Below are 14,774 nucleotides of genomic sequence, written 5' to 3'. Positions count from 1 at the left end.
TCCCTACGGTGACATACGCTGGCCTCATTGCTTCCATACCACGACGCGTCGCCGCTGTTATATGTGGAAAAAGTGGACATACCAGCTAATAGATGTCATAATGTTTTGGTTGATCAGTGTATGACCGTTTGTGGTCGAATTGTCACACGACAGTACCACGATCGTAGCTGACGAAGATATTGATAGCACCACATAGCGTATTATTTAAGATGCTAAGGCGCTACCGGTGGCAAATCTTCAGGAAAAGACATATCTTTGTTCGTGAGTGTTCATTTACTCGAAATAAAAAAAAATAATAATAGTGCGAGTCGTGTATATCGCCGTCTCTCTTCTCCGAGATGTAAACACACTGCGTCGTGGCTAGGTTTGCTTGGTCGGCACGAATGACAGGAAACGCTCTCCGCCACGCCGGATGAGTCAGCTGGGCGCAGGGCTTTCCGGGGGCGCGCCGGTGTGTCCAGCACACGGGAAACTGAATCATCGCCGTCAGCTCGCCCGTACCCCGCTCCCGCGCGCTGCTTCCCAGAACAAGACGGCAACGTGGATCGTTACTGTACGCTCCGCTATCACCTCTTGCAGAACTCTTCCCTTCCGTACTGGCAACTTGTGTTTATCGAATTCGTCTCCTTTCGCTTCTTCCCTTAATTCTGTAGTTTCAGCTGCTGTCATTACGCAAGATTTTATAATAAAGCTGTAGTTACGTTCCTCTCCTTCACCTGGTTTTAATTGTTTTCACAACATAAGTATTATAAGACAGAGGTCATTTCCACGTTATATCACACTAAAACAGCTACAATTATTTTTATAGTAATGTTTTGCCATAACGCATTTCGAAGATTAGTGTCTTCGTCATAGGACGGCGATTTTTTTGTTAATATTCTTGAACGCGAATACGATGTTTTGCGTGCAAACTCTTCATGGAATTCCTTCGCCTGTAAATCGATTTAAAACTGCAATTCGCAGTTGAAAACATAATTTTTCCGAACGAATCAAGGCAATAAGTTTTTACACCTGTGACACGTAGCGGTTTTATCGTGATACCACATGAAATCTATCTCCTATCTCTATCTCTCGGACTCCTGACTGAGAAATGGATATCAAAATGAAAATAAAAAGACGATAGGTGACAATCTAACACGAGTCTTGAAAACAAGGCATGAATTTTACTGTAGTTCTGTCACAGACTTTGGGCGATGTGCATGTCATAACTCGGGGAAACGCGTGCGCGCGCACACACACACACACACACACACACACACACACACACACACGCGCACGCGCGCACACACACGCACAGGGTCACTCTTAAGATATGCCAGGCACATTTTCTCTGGTGTTTCAGTAGATAGTTGCCATTTCGCTTTTGCATTTTGTAGCTGGCGACAGCGCAAACAAAATACTGCTCCTCACGTCTTTGGCGTCGACGGAAAGTTTCAGTTGGTTTCCCACTCCAAACAAAATGAATTTTGAACCAGAATCTTACATACCTATTCGATAAAGCGGTCCCGGATTAGTCTCGTCCGATATTTGTTTTATCGATATGTATTAACAGGGACAGTAAAACTCGAAGAGTAACCATGAGTGACAGCACTGCCCTGGCCGGCGCCGACTGCTACAGCCAAGCACGCACCGCACCTGAGTCGCTGCTGATGTTGTTTATTCTTCTTAGTTTAATGTCCCTGTTAATACGTATCGATAAAACGAATATCGGATAGACAAATTTGGGAGCCCTCTATCGAATGGGCATGCTAAATTCCGATTTAAAAAATTGTTTTGTTAGTAATGGGAGACAAATGGACGCTTCATGTTGATCCTGGGCATCGCGTGAAAGATGTATTGTGGAAATGGATAGGGCTATTTATGTGCGGTTTTCACAGAATGGATTGGTAAACAGCGGCTTGTATTGTCAGCCAATAAACAGGCTGTAATAATGCTTAGGAAGTGTATTTGTGTGCAAACATACACATTTTAGATGCCACAATGCCTATTGACACTAACAAACTGAAAGCAGGGTAAGTGCGAGTCGTTTACGAGATATTGTATTTTGAAAACTTCCAACACCGACACTTGTTTGTGCCATTCGATCCGCTTAGTTGCTAGGCACGGTGTTGTTAATTTGTTTACAGTGTGCTTGTGTGTCCCTTGAGTGCATTGCGACTTGCTAGTCAGTTAGCGTGTGACAGTCCGAAAAGTAGGTCGTGAGTGGAAGATGAAATTTACCAACGCAGAAAAGCCGACGTGCTCATGGTGTATGGAGTGTGTAGGAAAAATGCAGGCCGGCTGCAGTGGCCGAGCGGTTCTAGGCGCTTCAGTCTGGAACCGCGCGACCGCGACGGTCGCAGGTTCGAATCGTGCCTCGGGTATGTGTGTGATGTCCTTGGTTAGTTAGCTTTAAGTAGTTCTAAGTTCTAGGGGACTGACGATCTCAGATGTTAAGTCCCATAGTGCTCAGAGCATTTGAACCATTTGAAAAATGCTGTTCGTTCCTGTACAGTGTATGCGGCAAGATATTCCAACAGACGTCAATTATATCTGCAATTATTTATCAACCTTTTCAACCAGTTACGTGAAAGTGGTAGTATAATACCTAGACAACGTAACAGAAGGAAACAAGTGACGACAGAAAAGAGGGAAATTAGTGTTCTTGTTGCTGTTGCAGTTGATTCGCACATTAGCTCCCTCGCAATAGCACGAGGAAGTGGCATGAGTAAGGCAAGTGCCCTATGCGTGTTCCATCCACGCAGGTCCCGTTCCTATCACATCTCTCTCCGTCTAGAGCTGCAAGGAAACGATTATGAGAATCGTGTTAACTTCTGCATATGGGCATTAAGACAGGATACTCCAGATGTGTCATAAATCTTGTTTAGAGATGAAGCCACATTTGCCAATTATGGTCGGGTAAACCGCCGAAACGTGCACTGTTGGTCTGTTGACAATCCCGTTTACTTCGTCAGGTGGAACGTCAGCGTCCATAGAGTGTAAACGTGTGGTGCAGGATAGTGAACCATAAGCTCATATTCCTGTTTTTCAAGCGCACAAGTATCGCAGTCTCTTAACATACCATCTTCCACGGATGCTAGAAAATGTTCGTCTGCAGACTAGGGGGAACCTGTGGTACCAACATGATGGTTGTCCAGCCCATAGTGCTCGTAGTAGTACAGCGTGTCTTCACGAACTGTTTCCAAATCGCTGGACTGGACGCAAAGGACCTGTACTTTGGCCGGCCCGTTCCCCGGATTTGACGCCTCCACACTTTTTTCTGTGGGGGAAGGCTGAAAGATGCTGCCTACAAGGACATACCAACTACATGTGATGATATGCAACGACGTATTACTGCAGCTTGCTCAAACATCTCTGCTGAAATACTAGCACGTATGCAACAGTCGTTCTATACCAGACTGTAAGCGTGTATTGCAACTGTCATTGGTGATTTTGAGCCGGCCGGAGTGGCCGTGCGGTTCTAGGCGCTACAGTCTGGAGCCGCGTGACCGCTACGGTCGCAGGTTCGAATCCTGCCTCGGGCATGGATGTGTGTGATGTCCTTAGGTTAGTTAGGTTTAAGTAGTTCTAAGTTCTAGGGGACTGATGACCACAGCAGTTAAGTCCCATAGTGCTCAGAGCCATTTGAACCATTTTTTGGTGATTTTGAAAACAGTCTGAGATTGTCAATTGTCCCTTTCCTGGTAAAAATCCACATAACTAGTGTAAGTACTTGTGTTGTTCTTTAGCGTGTGCTCACAGGTATTGTACAAGTGTCGGTGCGGGAACTTTTCAAAATACATCTCGTAAACGAATCCTACTAGAATCCTGGAACAAACACCACTGACATTCTAATTTACCCAACTTTTACTTTGTTAATGTAAATAGGAATTTTCCATTTTAAAAAAGAGCATGATTCAGCAAAAAAACTTCTAAGTATTATTACAATCTGTTGATCCTCTAACAATACGAGCCCTTGACTACCAGACCATTCTATGAAAACCGCCTATCAATAGCACTTTCCATTTCCCCAATATTTGCGGTGTAAATTTTAGGTGATTCACCCTATATATAGGGAATAACAAGTCCAGGACAAAGAGAAAAGGTTTATGAATTCACGATGTAATCATACAAACTGTCATCAGATGTCCGTATGATCGTGTTCTCCACGGAAGATGGCATTCCGGTCCACGGACAACCACGACAACGATGACGTCAGGGCACCTATCAAATGGGGTACTGTTTACCGCGTAGTCCCACATCCATAATCGCCTTGTACACAGTCACAGATGGTGCACTGTGGCACAGAGAAGACGCCTACCAGACTCTCTGCGGTGGAGAGCCACAGATAGCCTGAAGGCAGAGCAGTCGCAAACTCATGTGGTTCAAATGGCTCTGAGCACTATGGGACTTAACATCTGAGGTCATCACTCCCCTAGAACTTAGAACTACTTAAACCAAACTAACCTAAGGACATCACACACATCCATGCCAGAGGCAGGATTCGAACCTGTGACCGTAGCGGTCGCGCTGTTCCAGACTGAAACGCCTAGAACCGCTCGGTCACTCCGGCCGGCCGCAAACTCTTATGGCCCGATGTCTTAATGTGAACTGTTCTGTTGTTTCTCGGGTGTGGCGACAGTTTATAGAGATCGAAACTGTATCCTGAAGCCCAGGGCAGGGCCGACCACGTGTGACATCAGAAAGAGAAGACCATTAATTGGCTGTAAGGGCGCGATGGTACCGCCTTAATACTGCACGGCAACTGGCATCTGACGTCGCAGCATCCACTAGACATGTTGTAAGGAGGCAAACGGTGTACAGAAGGCTTCGGAAGACTGGCCTTTATTGTCAGATACCTGCTGTATGTGTACCTCTGACGCGTCTTCACAGAAGGGAACGCGTGGAGTGGAGTCGTCAACATGCCACCGCGGTGGTCGAACAGTGAGCCAATTTTCCTTTCGCACATGAGTCCTGATTTGGTCTGGAGAGTGATTCTTGACGGATTAGCATCTGGAGGGAAAGTGGAACACGATTTCGGGACCCAAACGTTGTGGAAAGAGACCCTTATTGAGGAAGATCCCTAATGGTATGCTCAGGGATTATGTTGACCACTCGGATACCTCTTCATGAAATTGAACTGGTGAATCAGCAAGGCCTAAGTGATGTCAGTTATCGTGACGAGATCTTGGGATCCCATCTGTTGTTGTTGTGAGGTACTGTGGATCCAGACTTCGTATTGAGTGACGATAATGCTAGACCTCATAGATCACGGATGGCTGATGTTTTCTTGGAAACGGAATATAATGCACACATGGCGCTGCCTGTATGTTCTCCCGATTTGAATCTCATAGAGCATGTCTGGGATGCACTACGGAGACGGGTTGAATCACGCCAGCATCCACCAACCACACTCCAAGACTTGCTAGCAGCTCTGCAGGAAGAATGGACGTTATTGCCTCAACATGAGACTGATGGCATCAGTCGCAGCATGCCCCGTCGATGTCACGCCTGCATTGCTGCCACAGGTGGTCACACCCCATACTGAACACATTAACCAGTTGTCGGAATGTGTGTGCAAATCTGTCAAGTCGGAAAAAACGAAGAACATTTTTGTCTACCGTTATGCATATTGCAGTTGTTTACGTTCTGTATTCTTTACTTTGTTTCTACTTTACTATCACCCGTTTATACTGTTTTGTGGAAAAATAAACGCAACCTTGCGAAATTTCCATTTGTTGCTTTAATTTTTGACGCGATTATATATATTTACGGTCAAAAATGAAGAAAATAAAGAAAAATAATCCATGAACCAGCTATGCACAACAATTCATAAACTGTTGTTATTTCTTTCCTCCTTCATAAACTGTTGTTGTTTCTTTCCTCCTTCACTTATTGTTGCCAATTACACAGTATATAAAAATTAAGAAAAATACTCCGAGGATCAGCTACGCACAGCAATCGATAAGTCTCGTGCACTTATTGATCCCAAAATAAAGAAAAGAAGTTAACTATTTAACGAGACACTCAAGAACTGCAAGCTCTGGACATATTATTCTCCCGCAAAAATAGAAAATCATCTCGTCGTGGCGTATGAATAATCGCATAAGAACTTGGCAACCACCCGTTGCCGGCAGTGGCGGAATGTATAGTGCTGCGGGAAGTCCGAGCTGTAAATAGGAGAGACCCATATCTCAAGAAGGAAGAATGCTGTTTACAACGCGAATAAGCTATGCTGTCTTGCCGCTCTTTCCACCTGGCCTATGCAGGAGCTCACGAACGTTCAAAGGTTCCGACACATTTTATGTTTTCTGACTTATAATTCTCTCTCTCTCTCTCTTTCTCTCTCTCTCTCTCTCTCGGTTCTACCTATCGAAAGGAAGTTTCCAGTATGAGATTTTTCACTCTGCAGCGGAGTGTCCGCCGATATGAAACTTCCTGGCAGATTAAAACTGTGTGCCGGACGGAGACTCGAACTCGGGACCTTTGCCTTTCGCGGGCAAGTGCTCTACCATCTGAGCTACCCAAGCACGACTCATGCCCCGTCCTCACAGCTTCCGAGGTCCCAAGTTCGAGTCTCGGTCCGGCACACAGTTTTAATCTGCCAGGAAGTATTCTATCGAAAGGAAGTTCATGGGAAATGGTAGTACGCAAAGAGACGAATAATTCGTTGTATTAGTAACCTTGGGTTCATTATCTATTGGGATACTGATGCAGCTACGACTTTTTAATAGAATATTGTACTTTTAATACAAGTGCCAAGGCAGGTGGCAAGAAGGGAAGACTGGATCTAATTGATTGGGGGTCATTATAACTATAATTAAAAACATGAATCTCACGCAGGTTTTTCTTAATTATATGAATAGCACTGTAAAAATCGACGTACACAGCTCTTCGAGAGTAGTGTGCGCAATTTCTAAATAAGTATCGGAAATCTCCTGCGAACCTTGCAAAACGATGTGATAATTTGCAGTAACTCTTTATTTCTATAAAATTATCGCCCTACTTCCCCTTATCAGGGCCCCCTGAATGCTGCTGCTACCATGAACTTTACCGCTTGCACACGCTGTACATACTGGCGTGCTTCGACTACGCATTAAATAAATTGAATGATTAAAGTCATTGTGGCGTAAGCCACTGTTCTCCCATTCAGAGAAACTGGCGCTTTTGTTGTGTTTATTGAAGTAATCTATACCATATTATTTATTTAATGAGTAAAATAGAAGCTCACGTTTTATACAAAATGTTTTGGGGAATAGTAAATATTTTAGGAAGTAGTAGTATAGACAGTGCTTCAGGAAGGTCAGCTCACCTGGCAGGTCGTGGAAAAACACATTAGAGGTAACACATCGAGGGGAATACCACGTTTGAGATGGATTGACAAGATCAGAGAGGATATGAGCACAATGGCTAGAGGGCAACTCTAAGGATGTACGAGTATACATGGTGTTACAAAAAGGTACGGCCAAACTTTCAGGAAACATTCCTCACACACAAAGAAAGAAAAGATATTATGTGGACATGTGTCCGGAAACGCTTAATTTCCATGTTAGAGCTCATTTTAGTTTCGTCAGTATGTACTGTACTTCTCGATTCACCGCCAGTTGGCCCAATTGAAGGAAGGTAATGTTGACTTCGGTGCTTGTGTTGACATGCGACTCATTGCTCTACAATACTAGCATCAAGCATATCAGTACGTAGCATCAACAGGTTAGTGTTCATCGTGAACGTGGTTTTGCACTCAGTGCAATGTTTACAAATGCGGAGTTGGCAGATGCCCATTTGATGTATGGATTAGCACGGGGCAATAGCCGTGGCGCGGTACGTTTGTATCGAGACAGATTTCCAGAACGAAGGTGTCCCGACAGGAAGACGTTCGAAGCAATTGATCGGCGTCTTAGGGAGCACGGGACATTCCAACCTATGACTTGCGACTGTGCAAGACCTAGAACGACGAGGACACCTACAATGGACGAGGCAATTCTTTGTGAGGTTGACGATAACCCTAATGTCAGCGTCAGAGAAGTTGCTGCTGTACAAGGTAACGTTGACCACGTCACTGTATGGAGAGTGCTACGGGAGAACCAGTTGTTTCCGTACCATGTACAGCGTGTGCAGGCACTATCAGCAGCTGATTGGCCTCCTCGGATACACTTCTGCGAATGGTTCATCCAACAATGTGTCAATCCTCATTTCAGTGCAAATGTTCTCTTTACGGATGAGGCTTCATTCCAACGTGATCAAATTGTAACTTTCCACAATCAGCATGTGTGGGCTGACGAGAATCCGCACGCAATTGTGCAATCACGTCATCAACACAGATTTTCTGTGAACGTTTGGGCAGGCATTGTTGGTGATGTCTTGATTGGGCCCCTATGTTCTTCCACCTACGCTCAATGGAGCACGTTATCATGATTTCATACGGGATACTCCACCTGTGCTGCTAGAACATGTGCCCTTACAAGTACGACTCAACATGTGGTTCATGCACGGTGGAGCTCCTGCACATTTCAGTCGCAGTGTTCGTACGCTTCTCAACAACAGATTCGGTGACCGATGGATTGGTAGAGGCGGACCAATTCCATGGCCTCCACGCTCTCCTGACCTCAACCCTCTTCACTTTCATTTATGGGGGCATTTGAAAGCTCTTGTCTACGCAACCCCGGTACCAAATGTAGAGACTCTTCGTGCTCGTATTGTGGACGGCTGTGATACAATACGCCATTCTCCAGGGCTGAATCAGCGCATCAGGGATTCCATGCGACGGAGGGTGGATGCATGTATCCTCGCTAACGGAGGACATTTTGAACATTTCCTGTAACAAAGTGTTTGAAATCACGCTGGTACGTTCTGTTGCTGTGTGTTTCCATTCCATGATTAATGTGATTTGAAGAGAAGTAATAAAATGAGCTCCAACATGGAAAGTAAGCGTTTCCGGACACATGTCCACATAACATATTTTCTTTCTTTGTGTGTGAGGAATGTTTCCTGAAAGTTTGGCCGTACCTTTTTGTAACACCCTGTATATCACGAGAGGTAAGACAGATACTGCGTAAAGGAAAATTAAAGGGACCTTTCGAGAAAAAAGAACCAACTGTATGAATATGGAAAGCGAGTGCTAAGCAAAGAAGAGAAAGCAAACAGGTGGAAGGAGTATATGGAGGATCTGTACAACGGAGATGTACTTGAGGACAATATTACGGAAATGGAAGAGGACGTAGATGAAGATGAGAGGGGAGTTATGACACTACGTGAAGAATTTGACAAAGAAAAGACATACGTCGAAACAAGGCCCCGGGAGTAGACAACATTCTGTTAAGAGCTACTGGTAGCTTGATTCTTCCATCTGGTGAGCAAGATGTATGAGACACCTACATAGATGCTCCGTAAGCCACCCCAACGTGCGTGGCGGAGGGTATCCTGTACCACTACTTGTCATTTCCTCTCCTGTTCCACTCGCAAATAGAGCGAGGCAAAAACGACTACTTATTATGCCGCCGTATGAGTCCTAATTTCTCATATCTTATCTTCGTGGTCCTTATGCGCAATGCATGTTGGCGGCAGTAGAATCGTTAGACAGTCAGCTTCAAAGGCCGGTTCTGTAAATTTTGCCAAGAGTGTTTCTCGAAAAGAAGGTCTCCTTCCCTCCAGAGATTCCCATTTTAGTTCCCGAAGCATCTCTGTAGTAATTAAAGTATTGTCCGAACCTACCAGTAACAAATCTAGCAGCCCACCTCTAAATTGCTTCGATGTCTTCCTTTTATCCGAGCTGGTACGGATTTCAAACACTTGAGCAGTACTCAAGAATAGGTCGCACCAGCGTCTCACATGCGGTCTCCTTTACAAGTAAACCGCTCTTCCCTAAAATTCTCCCAATAAACCGAAGTCGACCATTTGCCTTCCCTACCACAGTTTCTACATGCTCGTTCCACCTCATATCGTATTGCAACGTTATTCCAAGATACTTAAATGACTTGACAGTGCCAAGCTGGACACTAGTAATACTGTATCCGAACATTACAGATTTGTTCTTCGTACTCATCCGCGTTAACTTACATTTTTCCATATTTAGCGCTAGCTGCCATCCATCACACTAACTGGAAATTTTGTCTAAGTCGTCTTGTATCTTCCTACAGTCACTCAACTTTGACATCTCACCGTACACCACGGTATCATCAGCAAACAACGGCAGATTGCTGCCCACGCTGTCCGCCAAATCATTTATGTATATAGAGAGCAACAGCGGTCCTATCACACTTCCCTGGGGCACATCTGACAATACCTTTGTCTCTGATGAACACACGCCTTCGAGGACGACACACTGGGTTCCATTATTTAAGCAGTCTTCGAGCCACTCACATATCTATGAAGTTATTCCACATGCCCGTACCTTCGTTGACAGCCTGTAAGGGGGCACCCTGTCAAATGCTTTCCGGAAATCTAGAAATATGGAATCTGTCTGTTGCCCTTCATCCATAGCTCTCAGTACACCATGTAAGAAAAGGGCAAGCTGAGTTTCGCACGAGCGATGCTTTCTAAAACTATGCTGATTCATGGACATAAACTGCTTAGCCTCAAAAAAGTTTATTATATTCGAACTGAGAATGTGTTCAAGGATTCAGCAGTAAACAGAAGTTAGGGATATTGGTCTGTAATTTTGCGGGTCCGTTCTTTTACCTTTCTTATATACTGGAGTCATCCTAGAACTTAGAACTATTTAAACCTAACTAACCTAAGGACATCACACACATCCATTCCCGAGGCAGGATTCGAACCTGCGACCGTAGTGATCGCGCGGTTCCAGACTGAAGCGCCTAGAACCGCTCGGTCACCCCACCCCGGCTGGCCCGATGTTATTGAATGTGCATATTGAGCAAGCAGTAAAAGAAACAAAAGAACATTTTTGGAGTAAGAATTAAGGTCCAGGGAGAAGAAATAAAACATTTGAGTTTTGCAGATGTCACTATAATTCTGTCAGAGACAGCAAAGAACTGGGAAGAGCAGTTCACGGGATGGATAATGTCTTGAAAGGAGGATATAAGATGAACATCAGCAAAAACAAAACGAGGATAATGAAATGTGGTCGAGACGGAATAGACAGTGTCTTGAAAGGACTATATAAGATGAACATCAGCAAAAACAAAACGAGGATAATGAAATGTAGTCGAGGTAGATCAGGTGATGCTGAAGGAATTAGATAATGAAATGAGACACTTAAAGTAGGAGATGAGTTTTGCTATTTGGGAAGCAAAATACATTATGATGGTCGAAGTAGAAAGGATACAAAATGTAGGCTGGCAATGGCAAGAAAATCGTTTCTGAAGAAGAGAAATTGGTTAAGATCGAGTATAGATTTAAGTGTCAGGAAGTCCTTTCTGAAAGCATGTGTATGAAGTGTAGCTATGTATGGAAGTGAAACGTGGACGATAACTAGTTTAGACAAGAAGAGAATAGAAGCTTTCGAAACGTGGTGCTACAGAAGAATTCTGAATGGATAGATCACGTAACTAATGAGGAGGTACTGAATAGAACTGGGGAGAAGAGGAATTTGTGGCACAGCTTGACCAAAAGAAGGCATCGTTTGGTAGGACACGTTCTGAGGCATCAAGGGATCACCAGTTTATCATTGGAGGGAAGCTTGGAGGGTAAAAATCGCAGAGGGAGACCAAGAGATGAATACAATAAACAGATTCAGAAGGATGTAGGTTGCAGTAGTTACTCAGAGATGAAGAGGCTTATACAGGATAGAGTAGCATGGGCAGTTGTATCAGACCAGTCGTTGTACTGAAGACCACAACAACAGCGGGACTAAGGAGGATATGAGTACGATGGAACTAGCTGGAGAAGTACGTGGGCTAAAAAAGATAGAGGGGGCTGATTAGCAAGGCCAAAGACCGACTGTTGTTTGTGTGGGCAACCTAGTAAATACTAAATAAATAAGTAATATTATAGGCTAATTTGAATAAAACATTCCATATAACGAATGTCCAGTTTCAGTTGGTTAATGAGATACAGGAACTAAACAATAAATTCCGTTCGAGCAGGCCTTGGAAGGCCCAACGGTACCGACCGACCTCTGTGTCTTCCTCAGGCGATAGCCGTCTCTGAATGCGGATATGGAGCGGCATGTGGTCTTCCGACCGTTGTCAGTTTTCGAGATCGACGCTGCTACTTCTCAGTCAAGTAGCTCCTGGCTGAGGGCTGACTGCGTCGCGCTTGCCAACAGCGCTTGGCAGCCCCGACGGTCACCCATCCAAGTTCTAACCAAGCCCGATAGTGCTTAACTTCGGTGATCTGACGGGAACCGGCGTTAGCACTGCTGCAAGGCCTTTGACCCTTACTGAGACATAGCTGTCAGAAAGTAACCCAAACATATACTCATAGAAGGTGTTAGGTAAAGGCAAACGATTAAGTCCAAAGTTGATTTTGCTAAATTCTTCCTCCGACCTGAATGCACTGTTGAACCATCTTGCCAGCACCATTTGTAAATCTTCTGACGGCTTCTTGGCGCTCTCTTATGAGGGCAGCATTATCCATAACTAAGACGATCAATTCTTCTCTTGGATTTACATTTTCTTTGTAGAATTCGCCTTTCAACCTCAACACAAGCAAAAATCTAAATGAGTAACGTCCGTAGCGCATCGTGGTCAAGAAACGTGATAGTTTCTGCCGATCCAACAACCGGGGAATGTTAGGTTTAGATGATGTGTCACCTGGCGAGTAGAATGTGCAGGGCTTCTGTCGTGCTGGAAGAACATAGCCATCGTTGCAACCGAAGGAACCTCTTCCAGTAACGCCCGAAGCTCGTTTTCAAGTAAGTCTAGATAACGGAGCCCTGTAAGTATAGTTATGCTCTACCAAAGCTACGTATCGCTAGTTCTGGTACAGTAAGTACATAACTGACGTATTAAATGGCAGGATTACCGGTAGAACTGGTAGGCAAAGAAACATAAAAGACCTGTGAGAGTGAAACAGGGAACCGACGACTTCTCTGCGTTTTTTGTTTGCTTGCTTGTCTTGCACATAATTAGAACCGCACATCGCTCAGTACTAGCCCACTGTGTATTTCATACCCATAAAAAGTATATTTTGCATTTTATAAGCGATAAAAATTTGTTGGCCTCGTGACTTCTCGCTTTTATATTGATTCTGATACAAGTATAGTTTACAGACACGAAAACGAACAAAATTCATATAATTATTGTTGTTATGTTTTGCTAACTAGAACGTTCTTCACCATAATCAAAGGCAAGAGTTTCCTGTTATTATAGGTAAGTGTGAAAGTCTTTTATGAATAACAGAAACATGTTTCATACAAGTTCGACGAAGTATCGAAGCAATGTTTGTTATGTTTCTGTTTCGCAGGGTCTTTTTTCTTTCTTTTCTTTGAGGAAATTGCGCTTTTAGCGCTATATGATAAATCTGTATTGCTATTTATTTTTAGTACATTAATGGAATTACTCGACAATCGGAAGTTAGAAAAAGGTGAAATAGTCCACTTTCATATCCTTCTCGAACGAATCCGCTGTAAATGACAACGACAAAAGCCGTACATACGTTGTGTTCGACATATTCTTGTACGTGATACGTGTAGAAATTCTGCGAGTGCTTTTCGAAGCTTTATATTCTACCAGCTGAATAACATCTACTACTTCAACTCCACTCCGGTCATTGCGCCAGTCTAGAGAGGGATACATTGAGGAGACAAAAGTCATAGGATAGCGATATGCACATGGCGATAGTATCGCGTACACAAGTTATGAAAAGGCAGTTCATTGGCGGAACCCTGTCGTACCCCTTTCACAACCACTGCTTCCCTTTCATGCTCCTCGTTTCTTACAACTGCCGTCTGCTTTCTGTACAAGTTGTATATAACATCCGCTCCCTGTATTTTACCCCTCATACCTTCAGAATTTCAAAGAGTGTGTTTCAGTCGACACTGTCAACGTCTTCATCCAAATTTACAAACGCTATAATGCTACAAACGTATGTTTTCTTTCCTTAACCTATCTTCTAAGGTAAGTCGTAGAGTCAATGTTGCCCCACGTGCTCCGTCGTTTCTTCAGAACCCAAACTGATCTCCCCCGAGGTCGGCTTCTACCAATATTTCCATTCTTCTGCAAATTGCTCGAGTGAACATTCTGCAACCATCACTTATTAAAATAATAGTTTGGTAATATACACACTAGGTATTTTGCCTGTCTCGTAGATCTTGCACATCGGATGCAATATTTTTGTCACAGCTGGCTCTCCCAAAGATATCAGCAGTTCTGTGGGAATGTCGCCCACTCCAGGAGAATTGTTTCGCCTTGTGTCTTTCAGTGCTCTGTTAAATTCTTGTCACGGTATCTTATATCATAGACTTGTATTTATCATCTAGCCATTCGTGCTTATACATAATGCACCTGCTTCAATTACTGCATTTTTATTTTTTTCCTTCCATTAGCTAAATCTCATCTTCATCTACTTCTTCTTCTCTCTCTATGATATTGCCTTTAAGTTAAATTCCCTGGTATGGCCGCTTACACATTCCTTTCATTTCTTTCCTAAGTACTGGTTTCCTATCTGAGCTCTTCATATTCGTACAGCTGCTTCTGTTTCCTCGAAGGGCCTCTTTAGTTTTTCTGTTGGCGGAATCTATATTTATCCTAGTTATACGTCCTTCTATAGACCTGCATTTGTCCTCTAACCTTTCCTGCTGAGCTATAATGCAGTTTCCGTCAATCTGATTTTTGAGATTTTCAGGCTAAATTCAATATATCTTGTGACATTCAAGGATTTCTACTAGGCTTTGT

The 14,774-nt window shown here is 43.8% G+C and overlaps 1 pseudogene; it reads right to left on the bottom strand.

The window, feature by feature from the left end:
* Positions 1 to 12,196: 12,196 nt before the first annotated feature.
* LOC124723900 lies at positions 12,197 to 12,314 on the bottom strand (annotated as a pseudogene).
* Positions 12,315 to 14,774: the final 2,460 nt, after the last annotated feature.

Source organism: Schistocerca piceifrons, chromosome X (genome assembly GCF_021461385.2).
Source record: "Schistocerca piceifrons isolate TAMUIC-IGC-003096 chromosome X, iqSchPice1.1, whole genome shotgun sequence".
In the NCBI taxonomy this organism is placed as follows: Eukaryota; Metazoa; Arthropoda; class Insecta; order Orthoptera; family Acrididae; genus Schistocerca; species Schistocerca piceifrons.
The sequence above is the reverse complement of the archived record's forward strand: the minus strand, read 5'-3'. Positions and strand labels throughout refer to the sequence as shown.